Raw genomic sequence first — 17043 nt, forward strand, 5'->3', positions numbered from 1 at the left:
AAAATAATAAATCAAGTCCTGATTTGTCGCATTTGACAATTTCAAAGGTATAAAGGCTCATAATGAAAATTTAACAATCAACTCTCATAAGTCAGTTTGAGCTGACCCCAGCACACAATTGGTCAGATTTCATGTGAGGCACCCAGCCTCTTTTTACTGCAATGACACCATTTATATGCTAGGAAAAAACTTTGATCTTGAATCTGCAGTGATCTTCAACTTACATATCTAACTACTGTCCAGTTAAATATGACCTGTGAATAAAATGAATTTTGTTGTTGTTGAGAGGAGAGGATTGTCAATTTAAGAAAGTATCTAATTTTTCTAGTTTCACTTCAGGGACAAAAACTATGAGTTTTGGCTTTGAGTTTTAACAAAACTCCTTGTGAATCTGTATTTAGATGTGTGTGCATGTGCACGCGCGCACACACACACACACACACACACCACACACGCACACACACATGTTTGCATTCTTCTAAATGAACAACAACCTCCATGATATGGTCCTCACTGGGTAAATTGCATACATCATCCTCTTGAGTGAGTGGTAATAAATCATTATTTCCAGGTAAGATCTTTTATTGAGGCCTTGGGATTCCATTTCAACGAGAAAAGATTTTGTTTTCCCTCTTGGCTCTCTCTAGACTATGTTTTACCAAGGAATTCACGTCAAGCTGACATTTATTAGTTGGGACACGGTCCATGCCGATCAGACACACACTGACCACCTGTTGCCATACCAGTTTTGCTATGGATGTCCCACATTTGTGTACATCTCACTGTTTAGAAGGTTTGATGAGTAGAAGAATCAAATGGCACAAATGGACCAAAATTGCTGCCCATTTTCCTCCCTGAGAAACTACATTGCATGGATTGGTTAAAAAAAATTATTGATACCTTTGTTTTTAAAGCACAGTCATTTCACAACATCTGACCATTGCTCCTTTGTCTTTGAACCATCCCTTGTAACAAAGAAAAACAATTAAACAAAACCAAATAAAAAAGAGATTTTATTTGACAGCATATGCAACATTCCACATCCCTAGCCCCCCACCTCCGTAGATCCTTTCATGGAGTTTTAAATTTTATTCAATACAAAGAATAGTGATTCATAAGTGAAATAGTTAGATTCCAATCATTAGCTGGAAGGGCCATTCTTCCCAACAATAACCAATGTTTGAAATGCAATGTTGAGATCCCAACTATAGTGCTGCCACAGCTATTCCTGACATTGGTAGTTTTAAGCTACCTCCGGGAGATTTTAGACAGCCCCCACAGTGGGAAATAAGAATGATTTACTTGGGGATCCTGGCTAGCAAGCCTGTTAAATCATTCGTGTATTATTAAATATTTTATGGGCTGGAGAGAGCAGGTGGTGCCAGGATGACATGCCTGTGTTGTTCTCACCATTCCTAGCATTGACCTTGCTTGTAAAAGAAGGAGCTGGTCCCACACACACTGCCAGAAAGAAGCATGCTGGGCTATGCTGCCAGGCAAGGCATTCAGGGGCAAAGTAGGCATCAATCTATAGGCTACAATTCAGAGCATCCTATGCCTGAAAGCCCACCATTAACAATCCATTCCTCTGCATGATTAAGGAACTGTTCCTTGTTAATATTTGGAGCCCACTTTTCAACTTCACAAGCACTTTCTGTTTAGTCATTTAATCTGAGTTCTTCAAATCCCATCTCATCTAAGCTGTATTCCACAACTCAGGGGGATAAAAGGTGCTGATTTCACTCACCACATTTTCAAACCTGATTTTCATCATACTAAAAAAAGTGTTTTAATGACTTATGCAGCCAGTATACATATTTTTACTTCATTTAATTTGGTGAGCTTAATTAATCAACAAGCATTTATTAAGCATTTACTACATGTCAGGCACTGTGGCTTAAAGTAATTAATTAGTACATGAATTTAGAACATCCATATCTATGTCTGTCTATCTATCTATCTATCTATCTATCTATTTATCTATATTTCTCTATTTTTTATCTATCTCTCCATCTACCAAGGATCTATGTCTGTTCACCCCCCCCCTCCAATTTCTCCACCTGTGTCTCTGTCTGTCTGTCTGTCTTAGACAGGTAACACAAATATATAATGGCCTGAGCCCAGCATGATGCAGGAAGAGAAGATGGGGCTGCCCTACATTGGAGAAACTGCAATGTTTCCAATGATACCAAACTGCTTGGTGTATCTCCTTAGCACCAATGTTCTGTTGGTAATGCTTTATGGCTGTGAACCACGGAACATTGTAGTCTCAACAGAATCAAAATTGCAGTTAACCTAAAAAAGCAGTGGAAAAGGACACTTTGGGTATAATCAGAATAAAGTATGTTACCGACAAGGACTCGAAGGTACTAAGTTGTATAAAAGGCAGCTAGATGGGACAGTGGATCCAGTGCTCAGCTTGAAGTCAGGAAGACCTCAATTCAAATTCCGGCTTAGATAGTTATTAGCTATGTGACTCTGGGCAAGTCATCTAACTTCCCTCAGTTTTGTCCTCTGTAAAATGTGGGTGATGAAGATATCAACTACCTCATGGAGTCCTTATGAGGATTAAATGTGTGTTTATATGCACACACATACATATAATATATACACACACACATATGTATGTATGTGTATATATACATAGACATAACATGTATAAAGTATTTTGTAAACCTTAAAGCACAATATCAATATTAGCTATTATGATGATTACTGTTGGTAGATGCTTAATTTTGTCCTTCCACCATCTCCATCCTTATCACTATCAGTCGGTTTAAACTCATGAAAGAGAAGTTATGTTGTGCTGCCTGCTACACTTGAAAGTGAAGTATGTAAGTTGTAGCAACAATTCTGCTAGCAGCTACTGTGGCTGTGTAAAACCAACAACAACCAGCACACAGAAGGCCACTAACACAGGTTCTTTGATCTGCTTTACTAAGGATAGCAACGTTAAGGGGTTAACAATCTTACTTTAATCACACATACAAATATAACTCACTTAGTTCAGGAGGAAAAGCCAGCACCCTGAACTTCAGAGCAAATAAAAACAAATTACAAATATACATTATATAAAAAGACCAAATCACAATTCATAGTTACCAGGAAAGCAACAACATCTGGGTTTACAAGCCAGGGGCTCTTAAAATGGCTGCCCAGAGTCCCATGCCACTCCTCCAGTGACTGAGAGCCCCAAGGGAGAATGTCAACCTCTGGGTTTATATATCTTGTTCAGGGTCAAAGGGCATCACAATGTGCAACTCAAACCCATATGACCTAAAAGCATCACAAACCTGGGAAATAAACCCATGTGGTGTCACAAACATGTCACTCAAACCCATGCATACCAGGCTTTCGCTTGAGGTAAGGAGGTCGTCAATGACTCCTAATTTAATCAAAGAAACAAAGGCTGGACTCCTCAAGGGCACTTGATTAAATAAGTGCTCCAAAAGAGAAAACAGTAAAAAAGCCCCACCTTAATTAATATTACACAAGTACAAATTTAATCTTTGCTTAGACACTAAAGTACCATAGATATTTCTATTACATTTCTCAACATCATTCATTTTAACAAAGGCCTATAACTTTAAAAAAATTAAATAAATCAAAATGTTATAGTTATTTAAAATGTTGAGTAATTAAGTTTAAATTTGATTCTTCAAAATACTGTATTATACTGTATTATATTATATCCAAAGGTGTATGTGTGATTTTGCTACTTATCATTTGGAAACCATTGGAGTATAGATAGGAAGACACGAAAGAATCAATTATAGGATTGAAAGATGTGGAGGAATGGCAACTAATATTAGTAGAAGGACCATTGAGATCACACATCTATGTGAAAGTAGGAGGATTAGCAAGATCTGTGTTAGCCAGAATGCTGCAAAGAATACCAGTTCTTTTGGCTGCTAGCCATTATGGATAATAAAGGCAGAAATACAAAATGGTAGCCGAAGCTAATGCCTCTACCTGTTTTTGCCTCACATTTTATTTTTGTAGCTATGTGCTTGTGTGTGTGAATGACTCCAAATATGATTGGATATGTGCACCCTTCACTTGTAGGCCTTAGTCACATGGGCTTTGTGGTATGTTTTCTGACCATGCATTCTCCCTATGTGTGTGTCCTGGTCACATACATCATCTATATGTGTGCCTCTCCTTCCTGATGATGCAGTATCTATGGGAGAATGCACCCCATACACGGATGGAGAGGAGGAAATCTTTTGCTGACAATTTACCTTCAATGCCATTTGATTAAATGCTTTTTGCTTAGAATTAATCACAGATTCGTAGAATTATAGATCTAAAACTAAAAGATATCTTAGAGGCCATAAAGTCCAGCCCTCTCATTTTACAGGAGAGAGATTTGCCCAAGATCACACAGTTAGTGTCTGAGGTAGGATCTGACCCCAGATCTTCCTAATTCTAAAGCAGGAGATCCATTCCTCCATGCCACCTTTCTACGTCCTCTGTTTTTCTGATAATATTGGTGGGGACGCTTGAGTGGATGCTGACACAGAGTATCTCACATCTAGGGTCACTTTTCTACCCCAGGTGCTACATAAATGTAGTCACTGGGTATTTTTAGTTTAGTTTATATTTACATAGTAGGTCCTTTTCTATATATTTATGTTGAACTAGGTGGCACAGTAGATAGAGTACAGGGCCTCAAATGGGGAAGACATCTTCCTGGGTTCAAATCTGGTCTTAGACTCTAGCTGTGTGACCCTGGGCAAGTCACTTAACCTGATTGCCTCGGTTTCCTTGTTTGTAAAATAATACAGAAAAGGACATGCCTTTCCAAATGGGATCATGACGAGCTTGGCATGACTGAACCACTACAACAAAATGTTGAACTTAGGTGATATCTTTATTGGTCATAAACTCTGTATAAATAACCTTAAAGGCTGCTTAGTATAGCATGTATAGCCTGTAAATGGTTACATGCAAGCCCTTAAAATGATTTTCATAGAATCATTCATCTAGACCTAGAAGAGATCTTAAAAGACCATTTTATCTAACATCCTCAATTTTTGGATGAAGAAACTGAGACCTATGGAAGTTAAATGACTTATCCATAGTAAGTTGTTCTTTAATGCTATTAATTATTATTTAATATTATTAACTCGGTATTTAATGAGTGATTATGGATGAATGTATCATGTAGGGACATTTGCATTTTAATGGGGAATGGGATTCTGAAAACAATATCTCAAATGAAAAGAATGAATCTCTAATGGTCCAATTTTGGTGATCTTTGGGCTTGGAATTTAGGAGAACTGGGTTTTGGTTACTCCTTTTGTGACCTTGCTCAAATCATTCCATTCTATGGGCCTCAGTTTACCACCATGTGAAGGGAAGGGGTAGGATTATATCATCTTTAAGGTCTCTTCCAATTCTAGGAGTCAATTAGTCTATGATAAGCAATTGATCTTTCCATAAGAAAAAACACCAACAATTAAGTCTTCACGATGTTTGCAAATGACTGAACATGGTAGTCTAGAGTCTAGACTAAGCAACTCTAAATTTTTTTTGCTGGCAAAGTGATAGCCAACAACTAAAACACATACACACACATACACAAAGATTTGTTGTAGCTAAAGCCACAAGAATATAAAATGAAATGGATAAAAAAATGGCATCAACAGTGGTTCTCATTTTAATCCCCTTGTTTTAATCTCTTACCAATGGGCATATAGTCTTTTAAACTCTTGTTTGACATTCCAGACACACAGTGAAGCAGAGACATGCTGTGCCTTTACCATAACTGACATGTGTTCCAGATATCAGCTAAGAACCTGAGCCCTAGTCCCATACAAAGAGAAACTGTTCTAAATTAGCGACACAGAAAACATACTTGGCCAGCCAAGATAGTTACACATGATTAATGTGATGAAGGCAAATACTTTTGTTTATAAAAATAAAAGAATGATATCTCTGAATACGAGAAAAGAATAATTGTATTCTTGCAAAGTAGAGAAGAGTGTCCTGGTTTCCATCTCTGATCTTGTATTCCCTTTCTGTCTCTGTCTCTCCCTCTGGCCCCCCTGCCCAATCTTGCCATCTGTGCTTTGGTTTCTTTGTTTTTCCACCAACAAGACAGAGTGATAAACAGTGTTGGTATTTTTTTTTCTGGGAACCCTGACCGTATTAATATTAAATCATCTGTGTATACTAAATGATTAACCCACTGGTAGGGCCAATAGGTCTTGGAATGTATCCACCTCCTGAAGCTCCCCCACATCTCCTTATCCCTCCACCCCACCCCAGTCTCTGGCACACATCTTCACCACTGGATTTAAAATAGAGATAATGCAGAGGGAGAGATAGTAGCCATTTTTTAATTCAGATTTCACATTATCAGAGAAATAGAATTAGAAGGAACCTCAGCACTAATCTTTGTCAATCTGTACCTGGACAAGGACTAGAAATTTCTAACTTTCCATTCATTCTACCCTCCTCCCCCTGTTCCCCACCACATAATAAAAGATAAAGGGGAAAGCAATTGTAAATTAGTGTTTCTACCAAGGAAAATTTCAAGATGAAGGCTAAGAGAAAGAACAAGCTGTTTGTACCCAGCACAACAGCTAACCTTTTGTCCAGGCACGCTGAAATAATGAAGTCAGGAAAATGGACTTAGGGCAACCATCCAGTGTGTGAGCTGACAGAGGATTAAATGTTGTCAGTCCAATAGCAACTCATCACTAAGCCTTGAGTCCTACTTCTCTTCCGAATTAGTCATTGGCACAATGGTTTGGACCAAAATTGGTCTAGGAGTTAGTCTTTTCTTCTTTTAACTCATCTTATTTTTCAGTTAAGAAGTTCTTATTTTCTTTTCCTATAACTTTGTCTCTCTCACAGAAAAGTAAAAATTACCAAACCCTTGAAACAAATAAGCATAGTCAAGCAAAAAAAAATCCCCCATTAGCCATGTTTAAAAATCTATGTCCTATTGTTCGTTTGGACTCCATAGCTTTTCTTTCAGAAGGTAAACAGACTGCTTCATCTTTAGCCCTTTGTAATTGCAGGTGGTCATTCCATTGAGCAGAGTCTTTTGAAGTTGTTCGTTTTTATAATATTTTTGTTATTATATCAATTATTCTCATGGTCTTGTTTATTTCACTCTTCACTAGTAGATGCAGGTATCTTCCCACGTTTCTCTGAAACTGTCCCTTTTGCCATTTCTTTTCATATTCCATTATATTCATATACCATTATTCATTCAGTTATTCCTCAATCGATAGCATCCCCCCTTAGTTTACAGTTCTTTGCCACTACAAAAAGGGATCCCACAAATATTTGCACACAAAGGGTCCCTTTTCTCTTTCTCTGAATTGTTTGGAGGCACAGATCTGGTAGCGACATCCTTAGGTCAACAAATACCCATAATTTAGTGACTTTGGGGGCATAGTTCCAAATAGCTTTCCAAAATGACTGGACTAATTCATAGCTCTACGAACAGGTGTCCCAATGTGCCTGTGGGCATACCGTTCCTCCAATATTCGTTATTTTCTCTTTTTTTGTTGCCTTGGACAATTTCATGGATGTGAACTATAACCTCAGAATTGCTTTAATTTAAGTTCTTCTCATTGTTAGTTACTTGGATAATGTTTTTCACATGACTATCAATAGCTCAGATTTCATTTTTCGAAAATGTTTGTTCACATCCTCTGACCGTTTACCAGTCGGGGAAATGACTCTTATTCTTATAAATTTGAATCAGTTCCTTTTCTCAGTTAACCCAGCGATGTTTTTTCATCTCTGAGAACATATACGATCTGGGGTCCAGATAAATTCCATTGTCACCACGAAATCCGGGGTTGCCACTTGCCAAGGTTGCCAATTTTAGATTTGTAAAGTGAGTTCAAAAAGGACCTATACACTAATTCTGCCTTTGTCGCTTAGGATATGAATGGGTTGGACTAGATTATTTCAAGGTCTCTCCCAGTTCCAAATCCTATGGTCTTACGAAACTCTGACCTTTTCAATGAGCAGTATGGAAGAGTGGAAAAAAAGACCTCCAGTCAGATGACCTTGGCATGAGTCCTAGCTCTGACATTTACTAGCTCTGCGACCTTAAGTAAGCCATCCAACCGGTCTGACCCTCAACTTCCTCTTTGTGAAATTGGAATAATAATGCTGATACTCCCTACCTTGCAGAGTTTGGTAGGAAAGGACTTTGTAAAATGTGATGTGTTACAAAAACGTAGATTGTTGCTGTCAGGCCTGCAATTCAATACATTGAATTTTGGTGCATAAGCCAAGTTGTGTTAGTACTTCCCCTGGGTATAGACAAGAGGTGCTAGCTGCAGCACGTTTCTACATTCAAGTGTACTTTTTCATAAAAATATAATTCTTTATTATTAGGTATTTATTGATAATATGTATCGCCACAAGAGACGGATATGCAAAGAGATACCATATGTTAGAACCAGATAAATATCACTGTCTTGCTCAGCTTAAATAAACCTCCAGAATTATCAATCACTGCTTGATCTAACTCTGACATTTCCCCATATCTCAGCTAGAAAATTACCCTGAATCTCTTCCTAGAGTTAAAAACTCCCAGGGCTGTGCTCAGAATTCTCAAGGTCATGACCCATGCCTAATTCAAAAGGCTACTGCAGGTAAACCTGTAACTAGCTTCTTACCTTTATCAGGAAAAAAAAGCATCATTTGCCTATTTGGTTTTGGAAATTGCTGTTAGTGCCTGCCTCTCTGTGTATGGAGGATTGGAGGAGGTGTCAAGTTAGTCAATAAATATTTATTAAGAACCTACTATGTGCTAGGCACTGTTCTAAGCGTCGGGGATATGAAATGAGGCAAAAGATAGCCCCTGCCCTCAAGGAGTTAACAGAAAACTATGTTCATATGTGGTTTTCTAAGTCAATATGCACACATAATATGTACGATTCAGTAGCCCCATTTCTGTTTGAACTCAACACAACAACTTTACAGTCAAAGGTAGTCTTTTTGCAATGGTTCAGTATATCATTAACTTCTCTGCCTTCTAGTCTCCCAGTAGGTTCTTGCCGTATAGTGAAGACTCTGCTCTAGCTCTGTAGTCTTAGCATTTAAAGATTGATCAAGATTCCCATCAGGGCTTTTTTACTTGTTTGTTTGCTTTTAAGGGGCATGACCATATTCTCTTTTGCTAATTCAAATTCTGCAAATTATTCCTTTGAAAACCAATGTGAATACAACAAACTAAAAAAGTTGAAAAACAGAGACATTTCATCGTTACTGCATAAAGTGTTAAGTAGCCCTGAGAAATCAAAATTCCTATTCAACAAATGGTTATGAAGCACCCATAAAGATGGTGTCAACAGCCACTTGCTCCATGCTGTTTGGCCAAAGAGTTCTGGATCCTTGGGAATGCCATAGTCATTCTGGTGGTTTGCATATACCACCACTGATGCGCAAGAATGCTGAGTTGGCATGATGCTTTCTAAGGTTCTCAGAAAGACTTTGTTCATCTAGCCCTTCTATCCCTCAGCTCTTCCCGTCCCTATGGTACAGGGCCAACTTATTATCAGAAAGGATGGACTTTCTCAATTAGAACTTAGTTCTGAACCCTTACCTGCTTCTTGTACTCAATATGTTATAATGAATCTAGTAACATCATCCTGGTTGGCATAGTGCCAGAACAGGTAGACATGCTTGGTTACTGCATACAGTTGTTATGCTTGGCAGTGAATTGCTAAGCGTGGGGCAGGGAGGGAGGTAGCAGACATTTATATAGCACCTACTGTATGTCAGGCACTGTGCTAAGCACTTTATGAATATTATCTCATTTGATCTGGTGCCTAGCCTTCAGCACAATGCTTGGTGCATAGTAGGCACTTAACAAATGTTTATTATATTGTATTGTGTTGATCCACACAATAATCTTGAGAGATAGATGAAATATGTGTTGTTATTATCCCCATTTTACAATCAGGGAAACTGAGGTAAACATTAGTGAAGGCCCTTGTCCAGGGTCATGTGAGTGTCTGAGGTTTTTTGACTCCAGACCCAGCACTCTATCTCTTCTGCCACCAGAGAACATAAAAATAAAGGAATATAACCCGGTCTTCTCTGGACGTGCCTCGTTCTAACACAGAGGGGTCCTCAGGGGTCTTTGTAGCATGTCCAGATTGCTGGAGATCTTTGTGTCCTCTAATTCATACATAGCCTCCTTTGATTAGCTGCCTCTACCTTTAAAACAGATGAGGTTGACCTGGTCACTTTTTCCCTCTTTCTTTTACCCTCTTTTTCTGCTATTCTATTTCTTTTTGGTCACTCTTGGCTGCTGCATCCAGAGGGTAAAGGTAGCAGTTCATCCACAGCGCAAGAAAGAAGAACTGAACTGATTAGTGGGAAGGATGTGCTTCCCCTGTTCTCTCTTTCTCTTTTACCCCAGCTTCAAGAAATGAACCCAAAGCTGTTGGGTTTTTTTGTTTGTCTGTCTTCCTGTACTGGAGATGATCCTCATGGACCCTGGAGTTTAAACCACAATGATCTCAGAACCAAGATTGCAGAGAGAGGGTGCAGCCAATCAGCCTGGAATAAAAGCCCTGGGAAGCCAGGGGGCCTGGAACTCAATCTCAAGGTAGGTTTTGGACTGGTAATGGGGTCTCACACAACTCTGGAACCTCTCACTATCTTCAGATTCAGAGGGACTGGATCAAATAGCCAACTATGTAATGGCTGGAGTTCCAAACCAACATACTTTTTTATTGACAGATTATGCAAGAAACACATAATTTCGATGGCAAAAAAGTTCCTTTAAGACATGAAACAACATAAATCAGGGCTGTCCAACCTTAGGTTTTTATTGAAACAATAGACAATATGTTTGGATTTGCCATTTTAGTGAGAGCTCTGCAGTAGCTCGGCTTCATTTACTGAAGCATTTATATAAATTTCTATGCTTGTAGGTGGGCCGCATAAACTGTGCTGCATGCTGCGGGCCACATTTTGGACAGCCCTGAAATGAATAATGAAGATAGGACTTGGAGGAGTCATAGATCATATGTATCAGTGGTTCTCAAAGCATGGTCCAGGGATCCTTCCAAGGTCCATGAGTTAAAACTATTTTCATAATAATACTGATATTTTAATTTGTAATATAATAAATATAACCCACATAAATAAAAACTCTTTGGGGGAGGGTCCTCAATAATTTTTAAGAGTATAAAGAAACCCTGAAACTAAAAAGTTTAAGAACCTGATTATAGATCATAGAAGGGATATGACCAAGTTTGAATCTGATGACCAGAAATTCATGATGGTGAGTTATTAAGGTCTCTGATCACCTCTTCAAAGTATGTACAAGGTATTCTGTGACTGTTTCGTGTTTGCTTACTAGATGGTCAAGAACAGTCTTTTCATTGGCTATGAACCAGAAATGATTATGTACACAGAGATAAAAGCCATGAGCAGGTGAAGTCTTTCTTCTCTACTTGCAAGCAAGGTAAGAACTGGGTAGAGAGAGTGGTAGCAGGCACTAGGACCACTTGCCTTATATCCCCATTCTGGGTCACCATGTAACCATGAAAGCATGGTGCTATTCCTGTTTATTCTGTTTTTGTTGTGTTTTGTTCTTTCCTGATTGTAAGCTCTTTGAAAACAGGGACCATCTTTAGCTTCTTTTTGTATCCCCAGCACTTAGCACAGTGCTTGGCCCATAGTAGGTACTTAATAAATGTTGTTTGAGCAATATTAAGGGAATGAGTGAAACAGACTAGGCTATAATCTTGTGATCCCCAAAATGTTGGTGGATCTTTTAGAGGTTCCTGGAGCAACCAGACCTGGTAGATACTACAGGTGGTCTGCTTCACCCATGTGAAATACTACCCTATTGTGAGTTAACCCAGGAGCTGAGATATCATGTGCTGCAAGTAAGGGACCAACTCATATATCAGCTATGCTGTATCCAGAAATGAACTTAGGGACTCTCCCCAGGGATCAGGGTGTAGGTGGGTGAGTGTGCCCTTGTTTTGGGTGGGGGGATGTTTCCTACTTGTCTTCTTGCTATGTCGTTTTAGTAAATATCTCTTTGTGAAAGGTTATCAATGTTAATAAGTTATCAATAATATCTAGTTAAATTGATATTGGGGCACTAATCATTGTCTAGATGATATTGAAGAGCTAATTGATCAGTTGATATTGGGAAGAACACACTAGATGGATGCCAAAGAGTGGTAATGGTAGAAAGACACCCAACCCCTTAGAGGTTACCCCTAGAAACCTGAGTAGAAATGTAGCTGAGTTGTGGAAACCCAACATACTTGTTGGTAATGGCTTGGATGAATAAATCTAAGCTAATTAGTGCTGCACTGTCCTTCAATGAAGTTCTTTTGAGGTTGTAAATAATGACCTGCTCATACCCACCATGAGACTACTCGTTGTCCTTTGGGCAAGAGTCATTTTCAATTCTTCAGAGGCCATTACGTTTCATGTCTCATTGCCATGTATAACCCTGTACATAGTAGGCACTTAATAAATATTCATTGAATTTGTTAATTTAGAACTGATTTACTTCCTACTATGTCAGAGAGCTCCTGGTCAATTTAGATCTAGAGAGACCCTCTTGCTCCTACCATGGTTCAGACTTGTAATGCTCAGGGTGAAGTTTGAACTGGATGGTCATCCAGGGCTTGATATTTGAGACTGTTTATCAGGAGCTAGCCCTATGGGATTTATCTCACATTGATCTTTCCATCTGGCTCCTGCGGCAGCTTGTGTGGTCTGCATGCTGGTGAAGTACTAGGGATACAGTAGTCCATTTTCCCCCTTTGGTGGACCATGACAAATGGTCCAGCTGACAAAATGCGGTCTGCTTTCCTTCTCTGAAAAGGGAATGGTTTTACTTTTAAAGCAGGAAAACAAACCACAAAAACCAGGCACAGCATAGAGAGGCCACAAATGATACGACCATTTTGCCTTGAACATGCACTCTACTGAGATATCCAAAAAGTAGCAGTTTCGTAGAATTATTTCATCCGAAACAAATTATGTATGTTCAATTGGAGGCTAAAATGGAATCTTCGTCCCTCCATCCTTATAATTCTGGTCCTTTACGACTTTTTTTCACCTGACTCAGGCAACTCTCAGCCAATTCAAAATGCTAGTTTATACTATACTGATGTCCACAGTGTTTGGCCTTTTCTGCTCTCCTTCCATTATCATTACTAGTGGATCTGTTGAAGAAAGGCATAGAGAAAGAATAATTTTCAAAAGACAGCTTGTTAAATTCAACTTCCCTTCTTCTTACTTCTCTTCTGCTATGCTTCCTTTCCCTATCTCTCTCTCCTTCCCTATTTCTTTCCCCCTTTTCTCCTCTAGCTTTAGAATCATGGTATTGGAATCTCAGATTTGGAAAGGACCCCAGAGGCCATTTAAGGCTCACCTATATTTGAAAAAGAATCCTGTCTACAACATACCAAATAAGTGGTCATCTAGCCTTTGCTTGAAGACATCTTGGCAAGGGATAGTTTTTAGGCAGCCCACTACATTTGTATATAGCTCTAATTGTTGGGTAGTTTGTCTTTATATCAAAATTAAATTTGCCTCTCTGCAGTGCTCACCTATTGTCCGTGGTTCTTCCCTCTAGGGAAGGCCTTTTACCTGTCAGCCTTTCAGATACTTGAAGACAACTATAACATCATCTCCTCCCTGAGTCTTCTTCCCTCCAGGTAAATATGCCTAGTTCTTTCAATGGATCACCATATGGCATGAATTCAAGGCCTTTCAGCATGATGAACATCCTCTGGATGTTCTCAGGTTTGGCCATATATTTTTAAAATTGTGGTTCCCACAAACAATACAAATGTTGTCTCATCAGCTCACAGAAAAATGGAACATTACAATTCAATTTCAATAGACAAAAACCAACTGGCATGGAAGTAATTTTTGAATGAGCTCTCTCTCTCTCTCTCTCTCTCTCTCTCTCTCTCTCTCTCTCTCTCTCTCTTCCTATCTGTCTTTGTCTCTCTCTAGCTGCATATGTTTGTCTCTGTCTCTCTGTCTATACACACACATTCATATTGCAAACTCGTTAGAACAAAAATTAAATTAATATAAAGCTAAAAGGAAGAATAAAAAGATTTTAAAAGATATGGCATGTAATTAAGACAACCAAAATGATCTATTTAAACAAGTTATTGATGTGGAAAAAAGGGAAGTAGAGGAAAGAATATCATTACCATTTACAGCAATTTCATACCAATTAACCAGAGTAAATCAGCTTCCACAACAAAGAGACAAAAAGTAACCTAAAAACTTTTACGATCTGCAAATGCTTTAACTCTTTGCCAAAACAACTGATGTTTTTTATAAATTTATTTTTTATTTTTAGTTTACAACACTCAGTTCTACAAGTTTTTGGGTTCCAAATTTTCTCTCCCTCCCACTCCTCCCCCCAAGCCCCCAAGATGGCATGTAATCCAATGCAGGTTCTGCATATACCTTCACATTGAACTTATTTACATAATAGTCCAGTTGTAGTGAAGAATTATAACCAATGGAATGAATCACGAGAAAGAAGAAATGAAACCGAAAAGGAAGGAAAGAAAAAAAAAGAGAGCAAAAAGTTTGCCTCAATCTGCATTCAGACTCCATAATTCTTTCTGTGGATGTGCATAGCTTTTTTCATCATGAGTCTTTTGGAGTTATCTTTGCACCTTGCATTGATGAGAGGAGTCAAGTCTATCAGAGTTAGTCCTTACAGATACTGTGTGTCTGTAATCATGTATAATGACCTCCTGTTTCTGCTCCCCTCACTCAGCATCAGTTCATATAAGTCATTCCAGGTTATAATGAAGCCCGTATCTTCCCCATTTCTAGTATTCCCCACAATAGTATTCCATTATATTCATATACCACAATTTGTTTAGCCATTCCCCAATTGCTGGGTATTCCCTTGATTTCCAATTCTTTGCCACCACCAAAAGGGCTGCTATAAATATTTTTGTATATACGGGTTCCTTTTCCACTTGTACGATCTCTTTGGGATATAGACCTAGAAGCGGTATTGCTGGGACAAAGGGTATGCACATTTTTATAGCCCTTTGAGCATAGCTCCAAATTGCTCTCCAGAATGGCTGGATCAGTTCACAACTTCACCAACAATGTAACAATGTTCCAATTTTCCCACATCTTCTCCAGCATTTATCATTTTCCTGTTTTGTCATGTTAGCCAATATGACAGGAGAGATGTGGTACCTAAGAGTTGTTTTGATTTGTGTTTCCCTAATCAATAGTGATTTAGTGCATTTTTTTTCATATGATTATAGAGATCTTTAATTTCTTCCTCTGAAAACTGCCTGTTCATATCCTTTGACCATTTCTCAATTGGGGAATGAGTTGTATTCCTATAAATTTGGCTTAGTTCCCTGTATATTTTAGATATGAGGCCTTTATCAGAGATACTGGCTGTAAAATTTTTCTCCTAATTTTCTGCTTCCCCTTAATCTTGGTTGCATTGGTTTTGCAAAATGACTGATATGACTGCAAAGGATGATACCAGTTCAAAATACAATTTTGTTTGTAAAATCCTATAGAAGGATGCTGGAAGATTAAAGATGCCATCACCTTATAGAACAGTGAGAAACAATTCAAGGGAAAATCTTTTTACAAAATGACTAATATGGGAATATTTTACATGAATGCACATGTATAAACTATATCAGATTGCTTACTATTTCAGGGAGGAGAGAGTGGAGGGAGAGACAGAATTTGGAACTCAAAACTTTAAAAAAAATTTAAATTATTTTAACATGTAATTGGAGAAAAAAATATATTAAAATTTTTAAAAAGAAACTTTGGGTGAAAAACCCAATTAATGATCAAAGTCATCCTGAAGGCATTTAACGGTGAAACTAGAGGGAGAACAACAAAAAAGAATAAAACGGAAAAGATCTGCAAAGATTTTTATAACTCTTTCTTTTAGACTGAGTCTTCTACAATGGTCAATATGCAAGTGTAATGGTCTCTCTTAGGTATGATTCCAGCATTCATCAGTAAAGGAGCTTTGAACCACTCCATTTCTGAACTGGGCTTGGTTTCCCCTACTTAGGAAGCTGGGGATCCCCTTCTTCTAGGGAAGGGGATCACCTTTTCAGTGCTTCAGCCCACTATAGTAGCTCAGGATTCCTAAACCCAGTTGATCCACCAGCCTCAGCCTCCCCAGAGGTAGAGATTGCATGCAAGTGCTACTACACCCAACCCCATAAGTCGCTTTTCACCATCAAGGAAAATGGCACCATCACTCTTGGACTCTTATCATTATAGTCTCAATTATCCTTTTGGATACATGATTGAATGTGATTGAAAAAGAGAGATGAGAGGGAAGAATGACTAATGGATAGCCAGCTCTGCAATGTCAAGATAAAGCAAAGAGGGTTAGACCACTCTTTATGTCAGACTTATGGACGAGAGACATACAGGATGGGCAGGCATGGAGAAGTTGTTTTTTGTTAACACTGGATGTTGAACCTACATTGATGAAATCTCAGATCCATTATAGTAATAGAATACTCACTGATTAATTGGAAACCCCACTTTTATAAATGAGTTTTATAAAGGTAGGAGGAATTTGACCTAACTAGGTGCTAACTGGGACAAAGTAGATGAGAGAGAAAGAGAATGGAAGATGACGGTGTAAATACAATAAATGGAGCAAGAAATTTTAGGAGTTCCCAATGGGAGAGATTTCTATGCTCAGAAGTTGGTACATATGCTAATGCCTAATTACACATGCTCAAAAGGAAAAATATTACCTAATGAGAGAAGAATAGGTGCTGGGCAGAGGAAAGAGTATGCATGGAGAGGGTATATTTGTGGCAAGTAACTAACCTATACCTATATAACATTTCCCGGACTACCAACACAGTTGAATTAGGCTTGGAAACTATAATCCATTCCCTTGGTGGTTCCCACAGAGAATGACAAAAAAGGCTATACCCAATACTTAAATCATAAAGTCATAGCCTCCACTTTCCTGTGCTCCCCCAGGGAAGAAAGTGGTTGCTAATTGTTTGCTTATATACCGTCAAG

This window comes from Trichosurus vulpecula, chromosome 9 (assembly GCF_011100635.1).
Source record: "Trichosurus vulpecula isolate mTriVul1 chromosome 9, mTriVul1.pri, whole genome shotgun sequence".
NCBI lineage: Eukaryota > Metazoa > Chordata > Mammalia > Diprotodontia > Phalangeridae > Trichosurus > Trichosurus vulpecula.